The sequence below is a fragment of the Salvelinus sp. IW2-2015 genome, linkage group LG34, assembly GCF_002910315.2.
Source record: "Salvelinus sp. IW2-2015 linkage group LG34, ASM291031v2, whole genome shotgun sequence".
NCBI classification, from domain to species: Eukaryota; Metazoa; Chordata; class Actinopteri; order Salmoniformes; family Salmonidae; genus Salvelinus; species Salvelinus sp. IW2-2015.
The window spans coordinates 2721924-2734822 of record NC_036873.1 but is presented as its reverse complement, the minus strand read 5'-3'; the positions used below and the strand labels follow the sequence as shown (position 1 = coordinate 2734822).

At 39.4% G+C, this 12899-nt stretch overlaps 1 protein-coding gene across 1 annotated transcript in view; it reads left to right on the top strand.

The window, feature by feature from the left end:
• LOC111958450 (uncharacterized) overlaps positions 1 to 12899 on the top strand; it is a 93326-nt gene that overhangs the window by 55955 nt on the left and 24472 nt on the right. The window lies entirely within an intron of this gene.

Genomic DNA, 12899 nt, shown 5'->3' with positions numbered 1-12899 from the left:
CTGAATGTCCATTGCCCTTGGTCAGGGCTGCCCAACCCTCTTCCTGGAGATCTACTGTCCTGTGAGTTTTCAGTCAAACCCTAATTTAACACACCTGATTCTACTAATTAGCTGATCAACAAGACCTTAACTAGCTGAATCTGAAATGCTAAATTAGGGTTGGACTGAAAACCTACAGGACAGTAGATCTCCAGGAAGAGGGTAGGGCAGCCCTGTCCTAGGTGTACAAAATCAAGTCATACCAATTAACCAATGATATTTTGTACAGATAAGTATAAATACATTGACGCTCAACTACTGTATGACTCTTTCAACATGCCACTGAAATGTTCAAAGCTGCGATACATTTTATGATAACTGAAAATACTGCAGAGTAATTCAAACCCATTTGCAAACATTGCAAATGGCAAGTTGAATGCTTAGCAAAAACAACTTCGAACCTCTACGTCCATCTGAAGGTAAGTGTTGTTGTTTCGAGCACAATATACCATCTTTAAATAGATAGATTACTCAGAATACAAACTAAAATGATTTTCCACCTACCTTCGCTGTAGTTGATTCAAGAAGGCAGTTTTGGGATATCTAGTTTACTTTCAATGCTAAATATACATATCTTGTTACTATTAGCATTCTCAGTAATACTCAACGTTAAACTGTCATTGTGCCTGTGTAATAAAACAAATTACTTTTGGAGCAACATTTTATTAGGATGTTCCATAATACTTTTGTAAATGGATTTTAATTGTATGGCAAATGAGCTTTGAGTTTTTAGCTACTGTACCTGAGGAATGGTGACTTCCTTATTCCACTTATGTAAAAACTCCATTATTATGCTATTATAAAGCAATTTCCAAAAGCCTATGTAACAATGTTGCTATTGTAATAAGTTACTACACATGTATACGAACTTGATGTCAAGTGTTACTGTATTACCTTATGTCTCACTCATTATGAAAACATATTTGTTAGTCATTTGGAAGTAGCAAAAGTAGTCTACTGTAATGTTGAGGTGATTCCATGTTCCTCATATTTAATTCTAGGCTATAGGCTATATTAAGATTCATATCTGAGAGCCCTCTAAACCATGTGCTTATGATCATATATTTAGACTAATTCAACTAACTGTTGTAGTTTTTTATTTTCAAATTATTTGCCTACATTCAAATACCTCCAAATATGATTTGGTCTTCTGAGCGGTATTCTAAATACTTTAAGATATTATTTGGTTTTCTGAGACCTGTATTTGAATGTCAAACAACGTAGTTGCCTTTTAGTTTAAACTCTATATAAACTATATTTGACTACTTCGAATTTGTATTTTCAAATAAACCACAAAATACAACTACTTTCTGCCGAGGACTGGTAGCATATTGTTTTTAAACGTGTGCATTCTTTTTCCCCGACAAAAAAAAGCTGAATTCAATACACATGACTATCCTCAGTGAAAGGTGGCTATCGAGGATGGGAGAACACTGCATTTCAATTACTAAGGTATTGACATCTCGACCACGTCGCTTTCCCGGTGTTGTGCCGAAAATCTCCCTCCTGACAGAATCCCCCCTCGCGAACGCGCACACACTCAAATCTTCATTGCTGCGACTTGCTTCTTGTAAATTGAGATTTCTGCTCTTCACTCCGTTGTCAGTTAAGCCTACATTTCACTGATCTTAGTAGCAGAAAGCATTTTTTTTTATTTGTGTCCTTCAAGGCAGCTGTCAATGATCACGTCAGGCTGCGTTTCATTTTTTTATGGCGGTTTGATCGCGGGGGAGGCACTAGTAATGTCTGCAGTTTACGGTTTGCCTGTTTGTTTCAATTGTATTAGTCTATAAATATATCTCTTTGCCAAAATTCGTCATCTCTCCAATGTCTTATTCGACTAGTGGTTGTTCTGAAATGTTTATTGCTTGCCTACATTTTACTCCCTCCTCTGTTTAATACAACACACAAAAATGTATTATTCATTTCGTTTGGGTGAAGTTTGTTCTATAGAAAGTATTTGACTCTAGCCACAAAATTAAGGAAATTAGAAGGGGGGAGGATTTCGGCAGCCTTCTAATTTCGTTAATTTTGTGGCTAGAGTCAAATACTTTTTGTTGTACACATCAGACTCAAATACTTTCTATAGAACAAACTTCACGTCAGGATAGGCAACCGAAATGAATAATTAATGTATGTGTGTTATATGAAACATAGAGGAGTGAGTCAAATGTTGGCAAGCAATAAGCATTTCAGAACTATTGCTGAAATATCCTAACACTTTCAAAAATACTAGTCGAATAAGACATGGGAAAGATGACGAATTTTGTCAAAGAGATTTATTTATAGACTAATACAAATCAGTAGCGGATTTAGGTACGGGCGGCATCTTGCATCGCCCGGGTGGTGAAGGTGCGGGCGCGGGCACTGAAGGGGGGGTTCGCCCAGGGCGCCATACAAGCCAGACCCGCCACATATATTTGAAACAAATAGCCAAAACGAAAGCTGCAGACAAATGCTTTCTGCTACTAAGATCAGTGAAATGTAGGCTAAACTGACAACGAAGTAAAGAGCAGAAATCTTAACTAGCAAGCAAGTCGCAGCAATGAAGAACGCAAGGGGGGATTCTTGCAGGGGGGGGTTTTCGGCACAACACCGGCCTTCGCAGATTCTGCCATTATACTCCTGAAGTTGCAACCTTTTCTATTTGGAGTGCCAATTTATTTGACCATTTCTGCCAGTTAAGATTTTCATATGAACATTTTCGTGTTACAGTTTCATTTACAATGATTTTGAGATACAAAGAGTATTATAAGTGGTTAATCTACATTATATCTTAATTAAAATTATACAAGTATAAAAGTAACTTTTATTGCCATCGCCAATAATAACCTACATAAAGCCAACACAAAAACATTGCAGCCTGCAGGTAAAAAAATATCTTGATACGAATAAATATCCTATAAATCAAACTGGCTACGCATAGCCTGTCTGCAACGATCTTGAAACATTGTATCAACTATCAATTGGGTCGCCCCAAAACTCATGCCAGCAAACTTGAAACATTGTATAAAATATTCTGGTCTGAGTTTGCTATGCCAGTGAGCTCGGAACAGACACAGCTGTAGGCTATTTGTGCAAGGGATAAGAAGTATTCAGGTATTTTATGACGTTTCCACTGGATCAGAGCATTACATTTTTCCCTTTCATGCGGAGCGGTTATCGAAAGGGGAAGAGATATGGAAATATTGTGCAAATACTTTGAGGAACTATTGTCATTCTCATCTCATTCTTAAAACAGACTTTGTTTACTTGCTGTTTGAGGTGAAGAAAATTACTTTGAGAAGCTCCAAAGCTTATTAGTGGTGGTGAGTAAAGACAATCAGAAATACTGTCAGACATCCCCAAATGGGCACATTCATAGGCCAATATTTGTGCACAGGCCAGGTAGACTAGTGCTACTTCTATATGCGTAATCAGGTGCGCATCCTTACTTAAAACCTCTTCAGGATTATCCCCTTTTTTTCAATTTTTGCCTAAAATGACATACCCAAATCTAACTGCCTGAAGCAAGGATATGCATATTCTTGGTACCATTTGAAAGGAAACACTTTGAAGTTTATGGAAATGTAAAATGAATGTAGTAGAATATAACACAATAGATCTGGTGTAAGATAATACAAAGAAAAAAACAACTGTTCTTTTGTATTTTTTTTTGTTCCATCTTTGAAATGCAAGAGAAAGGCCGTAATGTATTATTCTAGCCCAGGTGCAATTTAGATTTTGGCCACTAGATGGCATCAGTGTATTTGCTACGTTTTAGACTGATCCAATGAACCATTGCATTTCTGTTCAAAATGTTGTATCAAGACTGCCCAAATGTGCCTAATTTGTTTATTAATAACTTTTCATGTTCAAAATTGTGCACTCTCCTCAAACAATAGCATGGTATTATTTCACTGTAATAGCTAATGTAAATTGGACAGTGCAGTTAGATTAACAAGATTTTAAGCTTTCTGCCAATATCAGATATGTCTATGTCCTGGGAAATTTTCTTGTTACTTACAATCTCATGCTAATCGCATTAGCCTACGTTAGCTCAACCGTCCCGTGGAAGGGACACCGATCCCGAAGAAGTTTTAACACTGACAGGAGCGTTTCAAACAAAAGATGATGAATAAATTGACAACTAGTAAATGTAATGAAATAAACAAAAACTTGTATCTCACAAGTGTAGCCTAGGTTGTGAGTTCTGCAAAACACGTCCACTCTGACAATGACAATGGTGAATTACTGTAATAATAATATATTGAATGCATTAACAGAAATGACCATAACCATAAACATTGCAGATTAGAAATTATGAGAATTAAACGTAAATGTAGGCTACTACTGGTGATGTATGTAATGGGGGATTGATAGTCAGCAAACAATGCACACAATGAAGTTACGAAACAATGAATACCCACGAAATGGCAGGAGAGAGCGCATTCTGTAGAGAGACGTGCCTTGTGCATCTGAGCCACAATCACAATATTCTTTTACCGTAGCCTCCTCAATGAATTAGTCCACTGAGACAGGTGCAAATCACACACGTGTGTCGTGAGCCATGAAACAAAATGTTTTATTTGCCACTGCTCGACAAAAAAAACGTTTTCAATACAGACCCCTTTTGTCATATAGTAGGCTATTCAATATAACGCTAAGAAAGTTGCACAGTATATCCTCAATCTTGTAATAAATCAAATCTAGTGATACATCATTTGACATTTCTTTCATCCATTGTGATATTGTGGGAGCATAACCAACCTTCCAATTAATGGCCATGCTTTTCTTAGCCGCTATAAATGCTAGGTTACACAGTTTCTTCTGATAACAGTCTCTAGTATCTACATTTCCAAGCAAACAAAAACAGGGAGAAGGGAGAATCTGTAGACGTGCTGAGAAAAAAGAACATACTCTTTGCCATAATTCAGCCAGAATCATAGCATATGCAAATATGTCCCCTTTTGTCTTTTTACACTTCCAGCAGTGGAATTATGTTTCTGAGAGCATATATTCAGTTTCACTGGTATAGGATGTTCTATGGATGGTCTTAAACTGCAGTAATTTGTCTGGGATTATATGAACATGACTTGGCATTCAGACATACACTACATGACCAAAAGTATGTGGAAACCTGCTTGCCGAATATCTGATTCCAAAATCATGGGCATTAATATGGAGTTGGCCACCCCTTCGCTGCTATAATAGCCTCTTCTCTTCTGGGAAGACTTTCCGCTAGATGTTGGAACATTGCTGCAGGGACTTGCTTCCATTCAGCCACAAGAGCATTAGTGAGGTTGGGCGATTTAGGCTTGGCTCGCAGTCAGCTATCAAATCAAATCAAATGTTATTGGTCACATACACATGGTTAGCAGATGTTAATGCGAGTGTAGCGAAATGCTTGTTCTTCTAGTAACGACAGTGCAGTAATATCTAACAAGTAATCTAACAGTTCCACAACAACAGATTTGTGTGTACAAGTAAAGTAAAGGGATGGAATAAGAATATGTACAAATAAATATATGGATGAGCGGCATAAGCAAGATGGCATAGAGTACAGTAATGCAAGATATGTAAACATTATTAAAGTGGCGTTATTAAAGTGACTAGTGATCCATTCATTAAAGTGGCCAATGATTTTGAGTAGGTATGTAGGCAGCAGCCTCTGTGTCAGTGATGGCTGTTGAGATAGAAGCTGTTTTTCAGTCTCTCTGTCCCAGCTTTGATGCACATGTCCTGACCTCGCCTTCTGGATAGTAGCAGGGTGAACAGGCAGTGGCTCAGGTGGTTGTTGTCCTTGATGATCTTTTTGGCCTTCCTGTAACATTGGGTGCTGTAGGTGTCCTGGAGGGCAGGTAGTTGACCCCCGGTGATGCATTGTGCAGACCGCACCACCCTCTGGAGAGCGCTGCGGTTGTGGGCGGTGCAGTTGCCGTACCAGGTGGTGATACAGCCCGACAGGATGCTCTCAATTGTGCATCTGTAAAAGTTTGTTAGGGTTTTAGGTGACAAGCCAAATTTCTTCAGCCTCCTGAGGTTGAAGAGGCGCTGTTGCGCCTTCTTCACCACGCTGTCTGTGTGGGTTGACCATTTCAGTTTGTCTGTGATGTGTACGCTGAAGAACTTAACTTTCCACCTTCTCCACTGCTGTTCCGTCGATGTGAATAGGGTGTTGCTCCCTTTGCTATTTCCTGAAGTGCACGATCATCTCCTTTGTTTTGTTGACGTTGAGTGTGAGGTTATTTTCCTGACACCACACTCCGAGTGGCCTCTCCTCCTCCTCCTTGTCGGCTGTCTCATCGTTGTAGGTAATCAAGCCCACTACTGTTGTGTCGTTTGCAAACTTGATGATTGAGTTGGAGGCATGCATGGCCACGCAGTCATGGGTGAACAGGGAGTACAGGAGGGGGCTGAGCATTCAACCTTGTGGGGCCCCAGTGTTGAGGATCAGTGAAGTGGAGATGTTGTTTCCTACCTTCCACCTGGGGGCGGCCCGTCATAAAGTCCAGGACCCAATTGCACATGGCGGGGTTGAGACCCAGGGCCTCAAGCTTAATGATGTGCTTGGAGGGTACTATGGTGTTGAATGCTGAGCTGTAGTCAACAAACAGCATTCTTACATGGGTATTCCTCTTGTCCAGATGGGATATGGCAGTGTGATGGCAATTGCATAGTCTGTGGACCTATTGGGGTGGTATGCAATTTGAAGTGGGTCTAGGGTGGCAGGTAAGGTGGAGGTGATATGATCCTTGACTAGTCTCTCAAAGCACTTCATGATGACAGAAGTGAGTGCTACGGGGTGATAGTCATTTAGTTCAGTTATCTTTGCCTTCTTGGGTACAGGAACAATGGTGACCACCTTGAAGCATGTGGGGACAGAAGACTGGGATAGGTCGAGATTGAATATGTCCGTAAACACACCAGCCAGCTGGTCTGCGCATGCTCTGAGGACGCGGCTAGGGATGCCGTCTGGGCCGGCAGCCTTGTGAGGGTTAACACGTTTAAATGTCTTACTCACGTCGGCCACAGAGAAGGAGAGGGAATTGCGACTCCACTTTGTCCCTATACTGACATTTCGCTTGTTTGATTGCCATGCGGAGGGAATAACTACACTGTTTATATTTGGCCATATTCCTAGTCATCTTTCCATGGTTAAATGCAGTTGTTCTCGCTTTCAGTTTTGCACGAATGCCACCATCTATCTACGGTTTCTGGTTAGGGTATGTTTTAATAGTCACAGTGGGTACAACATCTCCAATACACCTCCTTATAAACTCACTCACCAAATCAGCATATACATCGATGTTATTCTCTGAGGCTGCCTGGAACATTTCCCAGTCCAGGTGATCAAAACAATCTTAAAATGTGGATTCCAATTGGACAGATCAGCGTTGAATAGTTCTAGTCACGGGTACATCCTGTTTGAGTTTCTGCCTATAGGACGGTAAGAGCAAAATGGAGTCATGGTCAGATTTGCCGAAGGGAGGGCGGGGGAGGGCCTTGTATACATTGCGGAAGTTAGAGTAGCAGTGATCCAGTGTATTGCCCGCACGAGTGTAAGGAATTAAGTAAGGATTGTAAGGAATTCTAGGTCAGGTGAACAAAAGGACTTGAGATCAAATCAAAGTTTATTTGTCACGTGCGCCGAATACAACAGGTGTAGACCTTACAGTGAAATACTTACTTACAGGCTCTAACCAATAGTGCAAAAAAGGTATTAGGTGAACAATAGGTAAGTAAAGAAATAAAAACAGTCAGGCTGATTGAGGTAGTATGTACATGTAGATATGGTTAACGTGACTATGCATATATGATGAACAGAGAGTAGCAGTAGCGTAAAGAGGGGTTAGCGGGTGGTTGGTGCCGGGACACAATGCAGATAGCCCGTTAGTCAATGTGCGGGAGCACTGGTTGGTCGGGCCAATTGGGGTAGTATGTAGTTAAAGTGACTATGCATATATGTTACGGGATTTTTGTGTTTAATGACTAAAATATGTATACATTTGACTTAGAATTATAACTCATAAATGTTGAATGTTATGTGTTCCTTGTTAGAAAGAATGGGTTTATCTTCAGACAGGCTAGAATGATGTCTCTACCCAGGGAGGGGAAAGACCTTGAGTTGGTTGTAGATAGTTTAACAGGTGGCAGACAGTAATGAGAACTCGAACTGTATTGCCATTGTATCCGAGAGGAGGTTGGACATTAAAACCTATGACATCATCTTTATTATATAACCTGATGTAAATTGTACTATGATTCAGTACTCTCGAGAATAAACGCTATTGATTGATTTTAAGACTGGTATCTGTCCATTTTATGCTGATAATTATCTTACAAATTCTTATTTATGGGCAGAGTGTTTTAATTGAATTGGTTAATAAACAGGAATCAAAATTCCTTTAAAAATGTGGTCCTTCGAGCCGGATCTCAAGATCTGCCTCTGTCGTTCCAAGAAACTGCTGAAAACCGTGCACGGGCGGATCCAGGATCCGTAAGACAAAGACCTGACCTCTGAATTGAGGGTTTATTTCAGGCCAGTGGTGAACTGGTACACGACAGAGGTGGTGACGAGAATCCAATGAACATTGCTTTTCCCAGTCAGCGACAAGGTCAGTAGCCTATATTCTCGATTCTGGGGGGAATGATTTAAGTTATCCTTGATTTAATGTTCTAAAATGTTTAGAATTTATCAATAATAGGACCTTTGCTATTCCAAACAGATCCAAGGGGTTTTGTATGACCGATACACAGAGACAGGTCCGCAAAAGACCTGGGGCAAGGTGCACTGCCATAATTTAAACTAATAATCTTAGTCATGAGAGGCAAGTCCGAGACTAAGCGAGATACTGAAACAGGTGTTGACGGGTGCAGTCGTGTTGTGCAAATAGGACAGCCATTAATTCAAAAGACATACCTAAATAGGCTTTGTGAGAAGGAAGGGTGGTTCTGTTCGGGCAAGATGACTGCACTATTCAATACTGAAAGAAGTATCAAAAAAGGTGGAGAGGGAAACTAAGATCTATAAATCTGAGCCGAATCTATAGACAAGAGGTTCCACGAGAGAGGAAACCTAATATAGCGGAGTAAGATACGAGATATTAACTTTAAAAGTCCTCTGACACAAAATAATAGGTTATTAACTGGGACTTTACGCCCCCGGGAAATAGCTTATATTTGTACAGGTAAGATTTAACCTTTTGTCAATAGGGGGTGCTGTTAGCACTTCTTTTTTTGCGTTCCAAATTAAACTGCCTCGTACTCAATTCTTGCTCGTACAATATGCATATTATTATTACTATTGGATAGAAAACAATCTCTAGTTTCTAAAACCGTTTGAATTTTGTCTGTGGGTGAACCAGAACTCCATCTACAGCGAAATTCCTGACATGACTTGCGGAGGTCTGAAAACTAGGCTCTGATCTGGGTTCAGTTTAAAAGTCTGTGTATATCCTATGGCTGGAAATGAACTGCACCCGCCTTCCCCTGGATGTCAGTAACCAATGAGAGTGGAATGGGCTCTCTACGTGTTCCTCAGAGTTTATAAAAGGGGATGGAGTGACGTGTCCCTTCCTTTCGACCGCTCGCCAGGACGCAGAAGGACATCAGATTGCATGCTCAAAAGCACTCTTTATTGACCAAAGATATATCCGTCTGTGATTTAATTCGTTATGGTGTTAGAAACATCATAACAAGTTATTTGAAACCGATTTATATCAGTTTATGCGAGTATATTGCTATTTTTCTGAATTTCCTTAGTATTGCGTTTGAGGATTTGGACATGTGTGTGCCGTGTAGCTATCGTTAGCTGCTAGTTCCGAAGTTGAGGAGGTCGTTTTACAACAAAGCAACGATTCTTTTGGAGAAAGGACACTTTGCCCAAGATACTGATGGAAGCTCGTCCAAAAGTAAGAACTATTTATGATGTTATTCCGTATTTATGTGGAAAATGTAATAGTGTTTGATCACCATGTTTGCAGGCACTGGTCTGGCTGCAACGCACACTATATGTCTAGTAACGTTAATTTTAAAAATCTAACACAGCGATTGCATTAAGAACTAATTTATCTTTCAATTGGTGTCCAACTTATATTTTTTAGTCAAGTTTATGAATAGTTTTTTTATTATAATAGGCGCTTCTCCAAGATGGCGCCGGCCAGAATGCATGCAATGTTTTTACAGATTACATTGTATAACCACGATTTATGCTGCTAAATATGCACATTTTCGAACAAAAGCTATATGCATTGTGTAATATGATGTTACAGGACTGTCATCTGAAGAATTCTGAGAAGGTTAGTGAAAAAATTAATATATTTTGGTGGCGATAACGTTATCGACCCTTTTGGCTTGATTCAATGCTGGTGATGTTAGCTCATGTGGTATGCTAATATAACGATATATATTGTGTTTTCGCTGTAAAACACTTAGAAAATCTGAAACATTGTCTGGATTCACAAGATCTGTGTCTTTCGATTGCTGTATGCTGTGTATTTTTCAGAAATGTTTTAGGATGAGTATTTTGGTAATTGACGTCGGTCTCTGTAATTATTCCGGCTGCTTCCAACGCTATTTCAGATTGCAGCTGCAATGTAGAAATGTGATTTATACTGAAATATGCACATTTTTCTAAAAAAAAACTATCCTATACCATGAATATGTTATCAGACTGTCATCTTATGAAGTTGTTTCTTGGTTAGTGGCTATATATATCTTTATTTAGTCGAATTAGTGATAGCTACTGATGTAGGAAAAAATGGTGGAGAAAAAAAGTGGTGTCTTTTGCTATCGTGGTTAGCTAATAGATTTACATATTGTGTCTTCCTGTAAAACACTTAGAAAATCTGAAACATTGTCTGGATTCACAAGATCTGTGTCTTTCGATTGCTGTATGCTGTGTATTTTCCAGAAATGTTTTAGGATGAGTATTTGGTAATTGACGTCGGTCTCTGTAATTATTCCGGCTGCTTCCAACGCTATTTCAGATTGCAGCTGCAATGTAGAAATGTGATTTATAACCTGAATATGCACATTTTTCTAAGAAAAACTATCCTATACCATGATATGTTATCAGACTGTCATCTTATGAAGTTGTTTCTTGGTTAGTGGCTATATATATCTTTATTTAGTCGAATTAGTGATAGCTACTGATGTAGGAAAAAAATGGTGGAGAAAAAAAGTGGTGTCTTTTGCTATCGTGGTTAGCTAATAGATTTACATATTGTGTCTTCCCTGTAAAACATTTTAAAAATCAGAAATGATGGCTGGATTCACAAGATCTGTATCTTTCATCTGGTGTCTTGGACTTGTGATTTAATGATATTTAGATGCTTGTATTTACTTGTGACGCTATGCTAGGCTATGCTAGTCAGCTTTTTTACTGTGGGGGGTGCTCCCGGATCCGGGATGAGTACCAACTAAAAGTTAATGTCCAACAAATGCAACGCTATAGATAAAGTTTCCAAACGGGAAAACAACCAAAGTAATTAGGTAAAAACTAACGGTAAGAACAACACAATACAGATAGTGATAAATACCATAGCTACTAGGAGCGACAAGATTTATTAAACATGGGTAGTAAATCCTCCGGGAGGTCCCGGAATGGACGGGAGATTATCGTTATATGGAACAGAAAGACAAAAGGAACATTGAATTCTGTTTAAAATGGAGGAAAAAATACGATTTGACAGACGTTTAAATAAAAGAAACAAATAAATAGGGTTTGTGGAGACAAGGTAGATAAACAACGGGCAGAGGGCTTGATACAGCAAGGGTATGATTAGCCGAGGCGAGGAAGAGAGCTGAGGGAGAAAATAAAAAATTAGTAGGTTGACGGGAACAGAAAACTAGGATTCCCACGGCTCCTCAGGAGGCTCCCCATAAGCCTAAATTGCATCCCTCTCTGGCCGATCGAGCGTGGAGAGATAATCCTGATGATGAAATAGTGGTGGTGAGGAGAAGGCAGCAGGTGCTGCCCGCACAACCACCAACACCATATGTGGAGCCTGCTGGAGCCGAGGGAAGGACAAAAGTGGACAGAGACCGTCAGAAGAAAGGGGGAGATAGATGCTTTAACCTCTAACGAGTCACAAACCCGGATCCGGGATCCCCCCATCAAAAAAGCAGCTAGCATAGCCTAGCCTAAAGCTACAGGGATATCATATAATAAAATGTTCATGAAATCACAAGTCCAAGCACCAAATGAAAGATACAGATCTTGTGAATCCAGCCATCATTTCCGATTTTTTAAATGTTTTTACAGGGAAGACACAATATGTAAATCTATTAGCTAACCACCATAGCAAAGACACAAACTTTTTTTCCCCACCATTTTTTTCCTGCATGGGTGCCATCACTAATTCGACCAAATAAAGATATAAATAGTCACTAACCACAGAAAACAACTTCATCGATGACAGTCTGATAACATATTTATTGTATAAGCATATGTTTTGGTAGAAAAATGTGCATATTTCAGGTATAAATCACAGTTCTACATTGCAGCTGCAACTGAAATAGCGCTGAAGCAGCCAGAATAATTCCAGAGACTCAACGTCAAATACCTAAATACTCATCATAAAACATTTCTGAAAAATACACAGCGTACAGCAAATGAAAGCCAACATCTTGTGAATCCAGCCAATATTTCAGATTTTTTAAGTGTTTACAGCGAAAACACAATATAGCATTATATTAGCTTAACAACAATAGCCAGAAAACAAAGCAATTTACCAGCAGCAAAGGTTAGCGATCGTAACAATCCAGCAAAAGATATATAATTTTTGACTAACCTTGATTACTTCATCAGATGGCCAGTCCTGTAACATCATATTACACAATGCATATAGGTTTTGTTCGAAAATGTGCATTATTTA